We start from the raw sequence: 17794 nt of genomic DNA on the forward strand, positions 1-17794 counted from the left end.
ATATATAAATACCATCTTTTACAGATTCTAAGATGCAAAAGTTTTATATTTTTTGCATATTTGAAAATGAGTGTCTCAAGTCCAGTGGCATCTTACAGTCACTACTAGCATCTTTGACATAATTGCTATTGCTTACAAACCTATACACTTGTCACAATCCTTAATTTAGTGATCTCTTTAAGTTATTAGAATTGTTGCTGTTTTCCTTTAATACGTGTTCAAGAGTATTGTGCTATAACACAACATTTAAAGAATAATTCATTTTATATACATAAAAGTATAGGTACAGAGCATCAGGACAAATATTTGATATTAGTGCAGCAAGTATTTATTTACAAGTGGAAGAATAGCTATAACTGGTAAACTTTATTTCAAAGCAAAACAAAATGCTTTATGAAAGATAAAAACTAAATACAATCCAGAAGTAAATGAATGTTTATTTTATTTAAAATTGATGCATATGCACAAGGCATTTGCCCCACAGCAAATAAGTACTAGTATCAAGCTTGCACAATGTGTGTCCTCCAACTAGAAAAAAAAAATCCTAGGGACAATATCAAAGCACTCTGTTATGAAATAATGCATCATCAATCCAAAATGCTATAAAGGATAATATATTAGAAAAAATACATACACTATGTGTAAGAAGTATTCAGAAGACTTGGACTCTAAAACTTGAGGAATATCCTAAGCAGTTTATTTTCCTTAAGTTTTTAATATCTGCACAAGAATGACATATGTAAAGAATTTCATGTGTTAAGCTAACATAACTTGTACAATAATTATAAATAAAATTTCATACAACAATGTACTTATGTTTTGATTTGTGGCATTTTTATGACACTATGTAAAATAATACGTGCATAATCACTGATGTAGTCACAGAGGATAAAAATTGAATAGATTGGGATAATTATTTTATTTTATATAACTGAATTAGTGAGTTTTATGTTCACTAATTATATCAGAATTTACTTTTAAATAACCTTTTGTGAAAGAAGAGGAACTGCACCTAATTATGCTTTCTACTAAATTCATAGAAACATTTTCTAATAGTTTATATCCTCACTGATTAGAAAGATCTAAATGCAAAATAGTTTCTCTATACGCCTTGCTTAAAAATTAAAAAAAGGTAAACATGACCTTTATCCCATAAAAAGAGCAAGTACACATTGAATCAGATTCATTATATAAACTTTGAATATGAGAATACTAAAGGAAAAAAAGTGTGATGTTCAAAAAGGTGGATATTAGTAAAATAATAATAATAATAATAATAATAATAATAATAATATAATAGCAAGAGTTAAAATACGTGGATTAACTAGTTCTGTGATCTTGACTAAGTCAATGCCACCTTATTAAACTATTTTTGTATAAAACTCTTTAAAAACTAATTAAAAAAGCACAAAGTGCTAATAGTTTAAATGAACTAAAAAAGGAAGGAAATGTGGAAGGAAAAATGAAAGAAAGGAAACAAAAATTAAAAAAAGAAATATACAAAGAACATATACTGCTGAGAATGAATTATGTGTCTTCCCTATCCACATGGAGTCTTAACCTCCAATATGGCTGCACTTATTAAAGAAGTGATTAAGGTTAAATGAGGTAACAAAAGTGGGACCCTGATCCAATAGGATTATGTCCTTGTGAGAAGAGATGTCAAAGAGCTTGCTCACTCCTTCTCTGCTGTGTGAGGACACAGCTAGAAGGTGGCTGTCTGCTAGCAAGAGTCTTCACAAGAAACCAAATAGGCTGAATTGTTGATCTTAAACTAGGGTCTACAAAATTGTGAGAATATATATTTCTGTTTTTTAAAACATATAGTATATGCATTTTGTTACCAGCCTGAACTAATACTGGAAATAATTACCTTACAGTGTTGTGTGAAGGATTAAACAAGATTAAAAAATAATAACAAAAATGCCTATGCTATAATACACACATAAAACATTAACTATTATTTTATAATAATATGCATATATTTATCAAGTATGTCTATAAACATCAAACAGTAAAATACTATTGAAAATTTTAATATCTACATCTATTTCTAAGAATCCAAACAAAGGAGATTGAAAGTACTCCTACTCTCAGTATGTGCATGAAAATCAACCATCTTTACTTTCAACCCTTATTGAAAACTTAATCTATAGTAATTAAATACAAAATACTTGGAGGCGTATCAAGGTCAGGATACTCTGAGACTAAACAAAACCTGAAAATCACAGTGACTTAAAAAAAAAAAATTGGTTTCTCTTTCATACCATATACCTAATCTGGGCTAACAAGGCAGCTCTATTCATCTTAATGACTAAAGGATTCTAAATGACAATGACAACAATCACATATTCTCCTACCATCGCCAGACCAGGAAAGAAAAGATGGAAAATTGCGGATGTTTTTAAATATTTTTCCAGAAGGGATAAGGATCACTTCTAGTCTAATATATGGCCCAAAATGTGACATGGCCATGCCTAACTTCAAAGGAGAAGGAAAAGTTCAATCCTACCAAATGCCATAAAGAAGACAGACTACTATGAATAGATCTATGAATACCAGTGACACTGTATTTTGCTGGACACAAGTTGCACCTACTGAACATTTGATAAAATCGAACATATTAATTTATATTTTTCTATCTTAAATTACACTTGAGAAAATATATTAAGACATTTCAATATTTCATTAAGCATACAGATATTAACTAAGAAATTATGTATACATTATTCAATTAAAAACAGCTAGTTTTAATCTGTCACTGATAATAGCAGACCGTTGTTTGACAAAAGATGTAATACAGCAATTTCTCATCCTGTTTAAAATTCATGAAGCCATATCTAAACAGACAAATGCTTATTAATTTCTAAAAATTGCTTTATTGACTCTAATGACAAAAATGCAGGCTTAGCAGGCTGCAATACAATTACAATTAAAGTGAATTTTCTACTGCCTATTTAGTTGGACAGGTAGTTTTGAGTAGTTTCACATCTTGTAATTTTTTTATTATATTGGATTATTGAAGAAAGGATTTCTCAAACACATTTCCCAAGAAAAGATGCTTTCAGTTTATTACAATACCACATTATATCAAATACATGGGCCTCTATATGCTCTGTTAGATAGTTGGTGTTCTGAGAAACTGGAGAAAAAAAATGATAGAACTGTAAGCAGCCCACCTCTTATACTTCGCTGTGATTTTAAGCTCCTCAAATCGCATGATAGAGTCTATTCCCCACTGTGTTTTGGGTTTTTTTGTTTGTTTGTTTTTGTTTCATTTCCCCATTTCTTAAATCTAGGTTGGACCTGTGACTTGCATTAGCCAATGGAATACATCACAATTGAAACAGTGCCATATCAGAACCTGAAAAGAGTAGGAAGTTCCCGTGCTTCAGCTCCTCCTCTTTAGTTATGTGCCACAGTATGGTAACAAGCCCAGGTTAATCTGCTAGTAGATGAGGGACCACATATAAATGCGTTGAGTCAATCCAACTGTACTCCCTAACCCAGTCAGCCTTGATTGCCAGGCTGTGTATATAGCCAATCCTCCAGCTGAAAACATACGCATGAGTAAGACAGTTGAAATCAGCTGATCCTAGACTAAATAAGAAAAATCATCCAGCTAATGAGTAAATTCCTAGGCAAAAAACAAAACAAAACATTTGTTGTGGAATGCCACTGAGGTTTTCTCATTGTTTATATGTAGCATTAATTGTGGCTATAACTAATTCAAACACTTTTATATTCTGGTAAGAATTTGGATCTTGGCAGTATTTAGTGTTAGTTAATGAACACATGCAGTGACATTTCAGCCATACACACTTTTATTAAAATATGTACTTAAGTAGGACAAGCTTTGTGTTCTTGAAATATATAAAGCTTTATGGGCAAAATAGATATATAAGGAGCACTTATTTTATTACACTTCAAGTACATAGTTATGTCCATAATTATTGCTTGATTATTTTTTTGTTTCCAGCATCATTTTTTGTGCATTATATAAAAAATGAAACTCTTGATTTACATTAAGTCAGTGATTTTATTCAACTGGAAAAAGAATGACTTAATTCTATGGTATTCTCATTAGCTCCTGCAGTTGTTATTTAGAATGGTTAGTTTTTTACTGGGTTAATATCTATTTGTAAAGGAATGAACAGGATCATAGAAAAATACAAATGGAAAGATGAGAGGAAGAGTTGTTTGTTTTCCATGATTACTATATTGTAAGACTGATGCATATTTTTAATTTTAAAATTTATTGGAGTTCCTAAATCAAGTGGTATTTGTTGAATAATTGATTTAATAAAGAATGAATGAATTTCAGAGATATTCATTTCTTATAGTAAAACTGATATTTCTTTGGAATGATTTTTGACACTCTTGTTAGCTGCAGTCCACTTCATTATTGTAATTATGTCTGATATTAATTACTTAGCATATGACAGATTTACAGACATATATTTCTTGGGATTTGACAATGTAAAAAAGAAAGAGAGAGAAGCCAAACTTAAGTAAAGTAATATAAGTTTATTGGCTCATGAAATTGAAAAACGAGAAGTAAAAAAAAAAAAAAGATATATTGAGGGGATCCCTGGGTGGCTCAGCAGTTTAGCGCCTGCCTTCAGCCCAGGCCGTGATCCTGGAGTCCCGGGATCGAATCCTGTGTCGGGCTCCCTGCATGGAGTCTGCTTCTCCCTCTGCCTGTGTCTCTGCTCTCTCTCTGTGTGTCTCTCATAAATAAATACATAAAATCTTTAAAAAAAAAGATATATTGAGAAAAAGTGGATCCCAGGATGATTTGAGTGCTCAATTCAGTTAACAGTTCCCAACACTGGTGGAAGAGTTACTGTCACCTGATTGACAACCTCAACAAAATTATACACAGTAGAAGAGAGAAACTTCTAAAAGTAAAATATTCTAAGAAGAAAAAAAAATTACTACAATGCATTTTTTTTCTTTTTTTTTACAATGCATTTCTTATTTGATCCTTTTAGTAAGTACTTGTGTGTGTGTGTGTGTGTGTGTGTGTGTGTTTTCCAATTTATAGAGTAGGAGATTGAGTGAGATAGGATTAGAAACTGGTCTAACTCCACAGTCCTAAAGATTACACACAATGAATTTTTCAGGTATTAGAAACTAGTATTAATTACTGTTATGTCATAGGAATAATATGGAGAGATTAGGAATACATTTAGTAAAAAATTTGGCATCTATTTTAGTTTTGATAAAATATACCTATATAATCTATCTTTGTGTAAATATAAATATTTAAAATTTTCTTCATATTATAAAATACAGTACTACTTTCCTTTCTTAAACTTTTTTTTCTTTCAATGATTTTCTCTTCCTCTTAATACAATTCCCCCTTCAGGGAATATAGAGTATTCTTTTTACCTTAAAAGTAGAAAAAAAAATGTAAACAAGACCAAAAAAAGCACTAACTATAAAGAAAAGCAAAATAGATAAAATATGTAAAAATCAAGACTTCTCAGTCACGAGTTGTGCCATAGAGTAAATAATGAATCAAAATACTTTTGCAGTACATAAGATTAATTGATTTATTCCAGTAAAAAAAGAAATCTACAAAAAGAACTAAGAGGGAGATGAACAAAGCAAGTTCTTTTTTCTAACATACCAATCTATGAAGATTGATTGAGGCCTCTAAAGTCATCTAGTGTTAATCTAGATGCCTCCACATTGAAATCTGAGAGGAAAGGAAACCAGTTTCACCTATTAGATTCCATACATATGTTTTGTATGTACATATTTATACATATATTTATACATTAACTCCATCTCTTCAATTTGTCTCGCTTGATCTCACTTATTGTATAAGAACATTTAATGGATGTCTATTTCTCATTTTCATGAGGCAACACCTTCAAATAACCTCCTGGAACCTCTGTTGACACATGCAGACCTTGCCCATAGAAGACTCTGACATGGTTCAGAATAGTACCTTATTTAATTTAGATTTAAGAGTACACAATACCCCAGATAAAAATAGTTCCTCAATCCTATTTTCCTACTAGATATTTACAAATATATTATGCTACAGTCTATTTAGAGGCTCTCCAATGAAGTAAAATAATAACATAAAGATACTCTAGTAAATATAGTGAAGCAAAGAGAAAATCACATAAGAAAAAATATATATCAACAAGCACGGAATAATTTATTTAAGCCAAAACTCAGACAAAATCATTACTTATGATTAATATGACAGATAATATTTTGAATTTTAACTAACAATGCTACTTTGGAAAGTAATGTGATAAACCATATCTAAATTGTAAACTCAGCAAAAGAAAAATGATCAATAACATTTGTAATTAAAAATATAAATTGATAAATAAAATGTAATTTAAAATCCTTGGTGTTGTATGTAAGTTCAAATCACTAAATTCTACACCTGAAACTGATATTTGCACTGCATGTTAATGAACTGGAATTTAAAAACTTGAAAGGAAAAAAAATAACCTAAGTTTGCAGTTGGTATGGTCTTCAAAAGTTTTGCTTGCAACCACATTAAAATAATTTTTGTAAAATTATGTATCTAGTTAACACAATTTTAAGTTACTAACTAGATATTTTGCATAGATTAAAATAATTTCAATTCCTGTAAACAAGAGATAGAAGTTATTAAAATTTTATAGTGGTAATAAGAGCATTTATATTTGAAACAAATATTTTATGATATGATTTTATTAGTGTGTTTTAACCAACTATTGAGATAAGCAGAAAGAATCAGAAGTGATTTATGCAAACATATATGGACTTTATCCAATGTGTCCTGAATAATCTGATAATCCTGCAGAACATTCCAGGTATATTTAAAAGAATCACATTAGGTGGTTGACTTGTTTTTTTTCTCAAATTAACAATGAGTACCACAATACTTGATGTTAATGTTGAATCTCTTTAGGTAAGTACTTCTAATCACATAATGGCAGAAAGCTTTATGATTTTATGGGTTTTTAAAAAAAGATTTATTTACTTGAGTTAGAGAGAGGGCTCGAGCAGGGGGAGAGGGAGAGAAGCAGACTCCTTGCTGAGCACAGAGCCTGATGAAGTGCTTAATTTCAGGACCCCAAGATCATGACCTGGGCCAAAACTAATAATCAGACTCAACCAACAGAGTCACTCAGGAACACCTATGAGTTTATGTTCTTAATTAGCTATTGTAATAAATGTCTCTAAAACTAACCCTTAAGTACATTTCTTTGTGTGGCATACATAAAATTTTATACCCCTAAATATGCCTTTCATAAATACTTGAAATGGATGAGGAAGAGTATATAGGTGATGAAGAGTACACTTAATGTGGCAAATAGAATAAAAGCCTCCTAAAGATGCCCATGTTCTAATCTCCAGAATTTGTGAATATTTTATTCTACATGGCAAAGGGGATAGGACATTGTGATTAAGGATCTTAAAATTGGAGATTATCTTTAATTACCTAGGTGGGTCCAGTATAATCACAGAGGTCCTTAAATGATAGAACGGAGACAGAATAGGAAGAAGGATGTGTTGATGGAAGCAGAAGTTTGGAGATACAATTGTTTTTTCAGGTAAAAGAGGACCATGAGCCAAGGAATGAGAACATCCCCGACAAGCTGGAAAAGACATGGAACAAATTCTTTCCTAAAGCCTCAAAGAATGTATCTGTTCCAATACATTTTAGATTTCTGACCTACAGAACTGGTAGAAAGCAGATTTTTGTGTGTGGGGGGAGGGGGTTAAGGGCTAACATTAATGGTAATTTCTTACAGCAGCAGTAAGTAACTCATACACTTATTTTAATACAATAGGAAATAAACTATTGTGAACAAGGCTGATTCTCAGATAATAAGCTTTTAAAAATATCATATGCAGAATTATGGATTTGGAAAATGATTTCCCCTGAAGAGTCTTCATATCTACCACAGTGGAACATATCTACCACAGTTTTGAGACTTACCAAGGAGAATAAAGCTAATAAGAGTATGGAATCTGTGGTTGATGTTCCATGGTTAAATTAAATCTTTGATACTTTCTTTCTTTTTTTTTTTTTTTTTTTTTTAATCTTTGATACTTTCTGGTTCCAGGACCCCATGAAAATTACCTGCTCTCTCCATGCCTAAATCTTTGATACTTTTTGGTTCTGAATCTCATGAGAATGACCAAACCTCTCTTTGTCTCAATTCCTTAATTTTTGAAAACTAGAATATTAGGAGTTACCTAATGATTTTGATAAGCAGAATAAATGTAAAAAAAAAAAGATATAGGCAAAGCACTTTTGAGAAAATCTGCCATTTAGTAATCTATAAGTTAATATGATTTTACTAACAATAGAAAATCTCTTAAAAAATTTTATTGGGATCCCTGGGTGGCGCAGCGGTTTAGCGCCTGCCTTTGGCCCAGGGCGCGATCCTGGAGACCCGGGATTGAATCCCACGTCGGGCTCCCGGTGCATGGAGCCTGCTTCTCCCTCTGCCTGTGTCTCTGCCTCTCTCTCTCTCTCTCTCTCTCTGTGTGACTATCATAAATAAATAAATTAAAAAATATATATATAATGATTATTAAATACTGAAGACATATGTAAAACATGCGATATAATATTTTCTGTTAAAATTGGAGTATGATTTAATACTCAACAAGGAGTGAGTTGGCCAGTATAATGAAGCATGCTGTGAGTTAAAATGATTCATGTATTATGGAAAATTATTTTTCAGTTTATATCATAGTTTTAAATGTTCAGTTTAAAACTAATATTCAGGGCAGCCCCTTCATCGGTTTAGCACCACCTTCAACTTGGGGTGTGATCCTGGAGACCCGGGATCGAGTCCCACGACAGGCTCCCTGCATGGAGCCTGCTTCTCCCTCTGCCTGTGTCTCTGCCTCTCTCATACATTGAGATTACATCATGCAGGATTATTTTCATAGTACTATTTTACAAAATAATAAAAACATTGTAAACAAGATAAACAGGGACAGTTTATATGATGGAATATTACGTATCCTTTAAACATTATACTCCTAAAGACATTTTTTTCTGGCATGATTAAATACACATATAAATGGAACATTTAAAATATATATTGCAGAAAGGAAAATAATAAAATAGCACTAGCTGTTATTTCTGATGAACTTTTTTTTAAAGATCTTATTTATTTACTCATGAGATACACAGAAAGAGAGATGTAGAGATACATGCAGAGGGAGAAGCAGGCTCCATGCAAGGAGCCTGGGATCATGACCTGAGCCTCCAAAGGCAGACGCGCTTAACCGCTGAGCAACCCAGGCGGCCCTCAATGATGGAATCTGTAAAAAGTATTTTACGTGATTTTACAGTTTTCTACCTTTAAAATATTTCCTTAGTTTGTATTTCATTCACTGTAATAGAAAACTAAATATGTTTTTAATAAATCATAAATCTTTTAAATTTCTTAAATTTAATACAGATTCAAAAATACATATTTGAGGGATGCCTGGGTGGCTCAGAGGTTGGGTGTCTGCCTTTGGCTCAGGGCGTGGCCCCAGGGATCTGGGATGGAGTCCCTGTATTGGGCTCCTTGTGGAGAGCCTGCTTCTCCCTCTGCCTGTGTCTCTGCCCTTCTCTCTCTGTGTGACTATCGTAAATAAAAAAAAAAAAGAAAGAAAAGAAAAAAAAAAAAAAGAAGAAGAAGAAGAGCAGTAGTTCTCAACCATAACTATGAAGCAGAATGAAAATGAACTGGAAACCTCAAACAAAACAAAAACATGAAGAACAATCAAATAACACAACCTTGGAGTCCAGCTCCAGGATTACTCACCTGCTTTTGGGATGGGATAGACACATACACTCACACACATACACTGATTATAATCAGTTCTGAGAATTAGCTTACAGTTTTACTAACATTTGTAAAACAAACAAACAAAAAATCTATTAGTGGGTTTTCACTGTAATTTTTTTAAAGTATTAGAAATAATTTTACTCAGATTTATTTTACTATGCATTACAGTATTATCCAAAAACATCAGGATGCTGTATTGGGAACCCCAATAATAATAAAGAGCATAAAGAGCATTAAGAATTTCTGAGACAAAGAAATTTGAAACTACTACCATAGGTCATAGTTTGGTAACCTCATAGAAAAAAAAATCTATTATTTTTAGGGTCCCTAGTAAGTATAATCTACTTATTCAGTTTATTATAATCATGTATTATAAGAAAACTGTTCTTAAAGTGAACAATATAAAATTTTGATGAGTGGGTTACTGAAACTACTTCCAAAGTTATAAAATAAATAGGTCATTTAATGAGTTAAATGTTATACATTTCTAAAATTCAAATGTAGCCAAAATAAGAACACAGGGAAAAAATCAGTACAAATACTTTAAAATAAAATTATTAGATTTAAATAATATAAACCGTATTGTGACCCATATACAGCATGAGGAACTCCCTGACATTTTGAAAAGTGCTATTGTAGGCATACCCAATTAATTAACTAAATATTTAACATTAAAGAAATATAATGGTAATTATTTGTATGCTTTCAATGATCTTTTAACAGACGATATTGACACAGGACTCAAGAGACATTTTAGAAAATTATTAGTCCTTGGAGTCAAAGAAATTTACTACTTAATTTATATGAAGAAATATGTTTGAGTTCTTCTCGGAAACTTAATTACTCTTATTGAGCAACCTGGAAAAGAGAGCAAATTATATCTAGGTTTTTCATCCAAATGTACTGTACATTTTTGAGAGCTAAGATATATGCCAAAATAACTGACCCTCAAATGAAAACAAGAATACAGAATTTTGTTTCCTTACAGACTTCATCACAAAAAAAAAAAAAAAGGAATGTGATATTAATTCAACTAAGTAGCTCTACTCTTCTATTGGAATTTGCCAGAAACTCCATGTCATCTATATCTGTAACTGTTGTTTTTACAGTTATATGACCTGCAAGATCATATGGCTCAAGTGTCAAGGCCATCAACAATAACTAAATTATAGGAAGAGCCCGAATATACATTGGCAGATGAATAGATACAGAGATGTGTGTGTGTATATACACACATATACACACATTATATATACATATTATATGTTTACATTATTAAATGTATACATTATATATAATGTGTGTGTGTGTATATATATATATAACTGAATACCATTAGCCATAATAGTGATTGAAATCTTGTCCTTTGCAATGACATAGATGGAGCCAGAGTGCATTATGATAACCAAAATAAGTCAGTCAGAAAGACAAACACTATATGATTCCACTCATTATGGAATTTAAGAAACAAAACAAATGAATGAAAGGAATAAAAGAGAGACAGAGGCAAATCAAGAAACAGACCCTTAAGTATACAGAACAAACTAATGGATACTGGGTGGGGGATGTGGCAGGAGGATGAGTAAATGGAAGATGGGCATTAAAGAGATCACTTGTGATGAGCACCTGATGTTGTATGTAAGTGATGAATCACTAACTTTTACACCTGAAACTAATATTAGACTGTATATTAACTAACTAGAATTTAAAATCTTGGGGGGAAGAAGAGAAATAAAAGGGGGTTATTATGGGGAACATCATTCACCAAATAGTTAAGTATTTAAGAGCGGCTAATCTTTGTCATTTTATCTAAGTTCTAATTAGTGCTTCCCATTTTTTTTTCCAATTTTTTATCTTATGTAGGAGTAAGGACGTTTCAGGAGTTTCTATTTTATGTGTTCTACCATAATGACTTTTTTCCTCATGACAGAGGACTAACTTGAGGGTTCAGCCAGCTGTTGAATAGATTCATCCTGATTAATACCTCAGACCAACACATGGCCATAATGTGGGACTGTGACTAATTACCAAGGAATGGATGTGGGTCACTCCATTTATCATGTGGCTTCTGTATGTCCCCATACTTATGAGGGAACTATGATACTCTTTCTGCTCTTCTATGGTCTGTGAGTTTTGTCTTTTTTGTAAAAATTCTTAAAAATGTTGAGTCTTATTTTTTCCAAACGTATAGTTACTATGCTAAATGGTTATGGGTGCCTTTAGAGAATAATCGTGGGAAGCACTATCATATACGCTTAATGTGATGTTTTGGTGATCTTTTTCAAAGTGACTCAGCCTTCTGTTCAACTTATGTTCTTCAGTCTTGAGAATTAGAATCTAGATGAGAGCCCATATATATATATATATATATTTTTTTTTTTTTTTTTGAGGCAGCTGAAAGGAGACTTGGGCTCATTAGCTCTTGAACAGTTTTTGTTATACAGATTAAGCAGTACCTTTACCGGTGGCTTGTATGCCTAATCTGTAGAAGTTTCATGGTCTGCTAGTTATCCCCAAAGATCTCTGAGTCATTCCAGATTTTCTACTTGTTGCAGTAGCCATATAAATCCTGTCTCTGACAGTTAAGTTCCGTCACCAGGCTTCCGCTTTCTGGAATCTTATTATCATTATTGACGCTTAGGAGCCCAGCTGCATAACAATTTTTCCTATTATCAACCCTGTCTAGAAAGGAATGAAAATACTATTTTTTTTTGAAAATACTATTTTTTTAATGATTCCAGGGGCTCTTGTCATAAGCACACCGCTTATTGCTTTAGAGAAAGAAATACCCTCTGGGTCCTCCAAAGAAACAGAATTAACTAACAGGTCCTCTAGTCTCATAAATCTCTGCTAGCATGGTACCCAACTGAGGTGTGACCTCATTCTAAACACTGTGCCAAAACATATTTTCCATTTCTACCTCATTTATCATAGACCATCTTCTTTGTGTTTGTTTTGTTTTGTTCAAGATTCAAAAAACTATCCAAGTGGTGTATTAAGAACAGCTGAAAGATGTAAATACTAGGTTATAAGAAGGAATCCCTGTTAGCAAATATCTTTTTTTTTTAATTTTTATTTTATTTTTATTTTTTATGATAGTCACAGAGAGAGAGAGAGAGGTGCAGAGACATAGGCAGAGGGAGAAGCAGGCTCCATGCACCGGGAGCCCAACGTGGGATTCGATCCCGGGTCTCCAGGATTGTGCCCTGGGCCAAAGGCAGGCGCCAAACCGCTGTGCCACCCAGGGATCCCTGTTAGCAAATATCTTATATTAGACATATTTGCCTCTCCTCTTCATTCTAGTAACCCAAGATCCATCTCCAGTTGTACTTTCCTTGTCCTATGTAAATATATTAGCCTGCACTTGCAGCTCTTTTGTAGCTAATATCCTTCCTCCTGAAACATGCAATGATTGCTAAGGAAGGCCATGCTGAGATTTGACACTAGCTACTGACCTAGAATACCTTACTAAATATGAGGACAACTTTTGAAGAAGGAAAGTATTATTACTTGAGGCATATATCTAGTAGAGGCTTCTACATATTGTCAAATCATAAGGAGGGCTTGGGGTTTAGAGATAAAGGTTCTCAAGCACACCTAACAAGATGTTCCCATCCCAGATGTCAGGGTCAAGTAGGGTCTATCAGAGCCAAGGCTTTAGTGAAGGTGAATTTTTAGAGGTTTGAATAAACTTCCTTTGTGATTTTGCTCTCTGAAATCAGGTCCTGTGCTCTGTTTCAGTCAATAGAGTATGGGGTATATTTAAATCCTTTCTTAGGGTACTTGTGGCTTTCATAGAATTCTGATTTTCAGTTTACTGATTTAATGGTTGGCTGGCTTGTACCTATTATTTTCTCCCTTGAGTACATCGATAGCACTTAATAAGACTCTGCCCACCAGCACAAGCATCCTCACAACACCCATGTCCATCATTTTCTCAAATGCAAGGAATGTTGCATAAGTCAGCACAACTCCTTTCACCTGTATCCTGTCCTAATTTCACACATGTAAGAGCCTTAATGATTGCAATGTTGCAGCATGCCAGCACTTCTAAACACACCACTTACCACCAGAATGTGGTTTTATAGTCATCTCACTGACAAGTAATTCAATTCTATTATCTCCTCATGGGTATCTGCTTCCTTGGGTCATTTCTGGTACCAAATTAGTATAGGCACCCCGAGAAGCAACTATACAAGTATACAGGATCAGATTTTTTCATTTGAGCGGCACAGAAAAAAATAGCAGAAGAGTAGAGAAGTAATACAGAAAAGGAAAAGCAGCCAAAATAGACGAGTTATTAAACCAGCTACTACAGTTGGGAGGAGGGCAAACCCCAACAATTTATTATTATTATTATTATTATTATTATTATTATTATTATCATCAAATAAGTTGAACATAGAAGTAATCATCAGCATATCTAGTAAGACACTTAAATTTTTTAAAACATTTTTATTAGTTTTTTAGAATTGAATGAAACCCCCAATAATATTGATTGAGTTGTTACTGTCTTCCGTGTCATGAAAACTGTTCCTATGCCTAATTATGCTTCACAAAATAAAGACTGTCAGCTGAACATGAAATTCATTTCAAGGCTTAATGAATCTGAAATATAATAACCTGTATTAAAGAGTATCAATATCCTCTCTGGTCTGGCCCTTTTTTAAGCCAGAAGAAAAAACTTAACTTTGACTTTTAGTAGAAAGAAGTTTGCATGTAGAAGATAATCATATCTGCTGCTTTAGTCAGATGTTGTTTCAGATGCTTTGCTTCAGAAGCATTAAGATGATTCAGTCCCTGTGTATTTGCATTTATTACTGCATATGTAGAAATAATTTTGAACATTATTTTATTGTAAATACTTGCTTAATTTGTTAAGAATACTATGTGACAGTATATTCAGTAATAATTGTTATATTTTGATAAATGTTCCAATTTCTCAAGTATTGAAATCACTTCCTACTTGTTCTCTATGTGGCTTTCTGTTCTCTGCTTTCTCTCTCTCCTTTTCTCTTTTGCTCTCTCTCTCTCTCCCTTCTTCACTCTCTTCCTCTAGTTCAGTTTACTTGTTTTCCCACATGCATACCAGAAAAAATAATTACAGAATAAAATATGGCTGTAGAAAGTAACATATAGACCAGAGCAAAAGTCTAAAAACTTATTTATGTGCATTTGTAATATAACAAATATAAACAATATAGTGTGTATTTTAGAAAGAATATACTTCCCTTCCTAAAATAATATTGTTTCCTTTACTCATGTAGATTATTTAAAATTTGCATTTTCAATTTTGTAAGTAATTTTAATATAGTAGTGGACTTAAGTTGATTTTTAAATATACTATTAAAGAAACTATGACATCTACATCATATTTATTATTTTACTTCCTTCCACTAATCACATCTTAAAGGAAGCACATATACCTAGCTATAACGCTTTGTTAAATAGAAGTTATACTTAATCATAAACAGGTACTTATAAGAACTGTCAGTTGTTGGCATATTTAAAATATTGCAAAATGCATTTTTATTTTCTGTTTTAGAGAGACAAATCTGATAAGCCCACTCCACTCTTTCAAAACCTTTTGTGGTTCCTCAGTGCTCTAAGAATTGGTTCTAAAATTCTTAACATGCCTTACACTACTTAGTAAAACATTGCATTGGCTTACTGCAGGCTCACCTCCCACCACTCACAATAATGTCTCACTGGGTCCTAAGTGTTCTTTTAAAAACAAAGTAAATTTTATTTTGAAGACCTTAAAGAATTTCCAACACGCATAGAAAAAGAAAATCAAATGTGTTACCATGAACTTAAATGCCTTACATGCCCTGGCCTGTAATTCTAATTCTCTTCTTTCCCAAATTCCCTGCCATTCACTCTGACAACCACACACAACTTCTTCCTGTTTCTCAAGCCAGTTCAGCTTCTTTTGCCACAAGGCCTTTGCATTTCTGTTCTAACCTTTCAAACTCCTTTTATTGTTAACTTTTATTTAAATTCAATTAGTTGACATATAATGTGTCATTAATTTCAGATGTAGATTTCAGGAATTCATCAGTTGCATATAACACCTAGTGCTCATCACATCACATGCCCTCCTTTATGGCCATCACCCAGTTACCCCATTTCCCCCACCTGCCCTTCAGCAACCCTCAAGTTAGTGAAGAAGCTCTTAGAGTTTGTCTCCCTCTCTAATTTCATCTTACTTTCTTTTTCCCTCCCTTCCTTCTGATCCTGTTTTGTTTCTTAAATTCCACATATGAGTGAAACCATATGATAATTGTCTTTCTCTGACTGACGTATTTCGCTCAGCATAAGTCTCCTGCTTCATCCATGTTGATGTAAATGGTAAGATTTCATCCTTTCTGGTGGCTGAGTGTATACATACCACACTGTGTATATATATTCCATTGTGTATATACACCACATCTTCTTTATCCATTCATCTGTTGGTGGATATCTCAGCTCTCTCCATAGTTTGGCTATGGTAGATAATGCTGCTATAAATGATACGGGAGAGCTGGGTTCTTGTCTCACAGAGTCAAAGAATGAATCTTATGGACAAAGGAGAGTGTGTAAAGAGATAAGTTTATTTATATATATACATAATATATATTTATGTATATATATAGGAATAGAAGTTTATTAAGTAAAGATAAAAGAAATCTCTCAGAAACGAGAGGAGTCACGACTGGGTTGTCACTGAGGGCTTGTAGAGTTGGTCTTTTATTGAAAGCCTAATCAGGGAACCTAAATCTTTTTAGCATTATCTACTGATATCACCATTGAATAAGGACTATTGATAACATCCTTAATGGTTTACTTCTTCTTTGAAGTCTGATTATCCTTTGTTGGTCACAGGTGACTATCATAAAAAGACACCCTCCCCGCCCACACTTAGGGCAGCAGAGTGGTCTGACTTGTGCCCTTATCTCTGGGTTTCCTTACACCTCAGCATTTTGGCACTTATTTTGTGAGCCTTCTTCTATGGGCCTTTACCTAGCCCTGTCTAGCCTCATTTGTCCCTAACTCATAAGCATTGGAGTGAAGGTATCCCCTTCAGATCACAACATTTGTATCCTTCAGGTAATACCTAGTAGGGCAATTGCTGGGTCATAAGGTAACTCTATTTTTTATTTTTTTGAGGAAACTCCATACTGTTTTCCAGAGTGGCTGTACCAGCTTGCATTCCCACCAATCATGTAAGAGGGTTCCTCTTTCTCTGCAAACTCACCAGCATCTATTGTTTCCTGACTTGTTAATTTTAGCCACTGACTGGTGTGAGGTGGTATCTCAATGTGGTTTTGATTTGTATTTCCCTGATGCCAGTGATATTGAGCAGTTTTAATGTGTGTGTTCAACAAATTGACGTAGTAATGAGTTAGGGATGGGTGGGGCTAGGCAGGGAAAGATAAGGGAAAGGCCCAGAGTTGGGCTTCCATAAATCTGTGGGCCCCATAAATCCCAAGTGCACCAAATGATAGTCAGGCTCTTACCCACCCCAAGCAAACAGAGATAAGACAATAAAAATAGAGAAGAGGGCAGCCCTGGTGGCACAGCAATTTAGTGCCGCCTTGCAGCCCAGGGCGTGGTCTTGGAGACCCTGGATCGAGTCCCATGTTAGGCTCTCTGAATGGAGCCTGCTTCTCCCTCTGCCAGTGTCTCTGTCTCTGTCTCTCTCTCTCTCTCTCTCTCTCCGTGTGTGTGTGTCTGTGTCTCTATGAATAAAAAAATAAATAAATATTAAAAAAAAGAAGAAAGTAAATTAGGCTCCCTACCTTTGAGGTGTTAGAGAGTATCTCCCCTTGATGGTTACCAGACAATCCCATAGATCACCAGACCCCCCAAACAGCCATATGTCAATCACTTGAGAAAGCACAAAGAAATCTCAAGGCCTTGGGTTCCCTAGTTAGGTTCCCAATAAAAGTCCAGCCAAAAGGCCCTCAGTGGCAACCCTGTAGGGACTCCTCTCA

Source organism: Canis lupus, chromosome 13, assembly GCF_011100685.1.
Source record: "Canis lupus familiaris isolate Mischka breed German Shepherd chromosome 13, alternate assembly UU_Cfam_GSD_1.0, whole genome shotgun sequence".
Taxonomy (NCBI): Eukaryota; Metazoa; Chordata; class Mammalia; order Carnivora; family Canidae; genus Canis; species Canis lupus.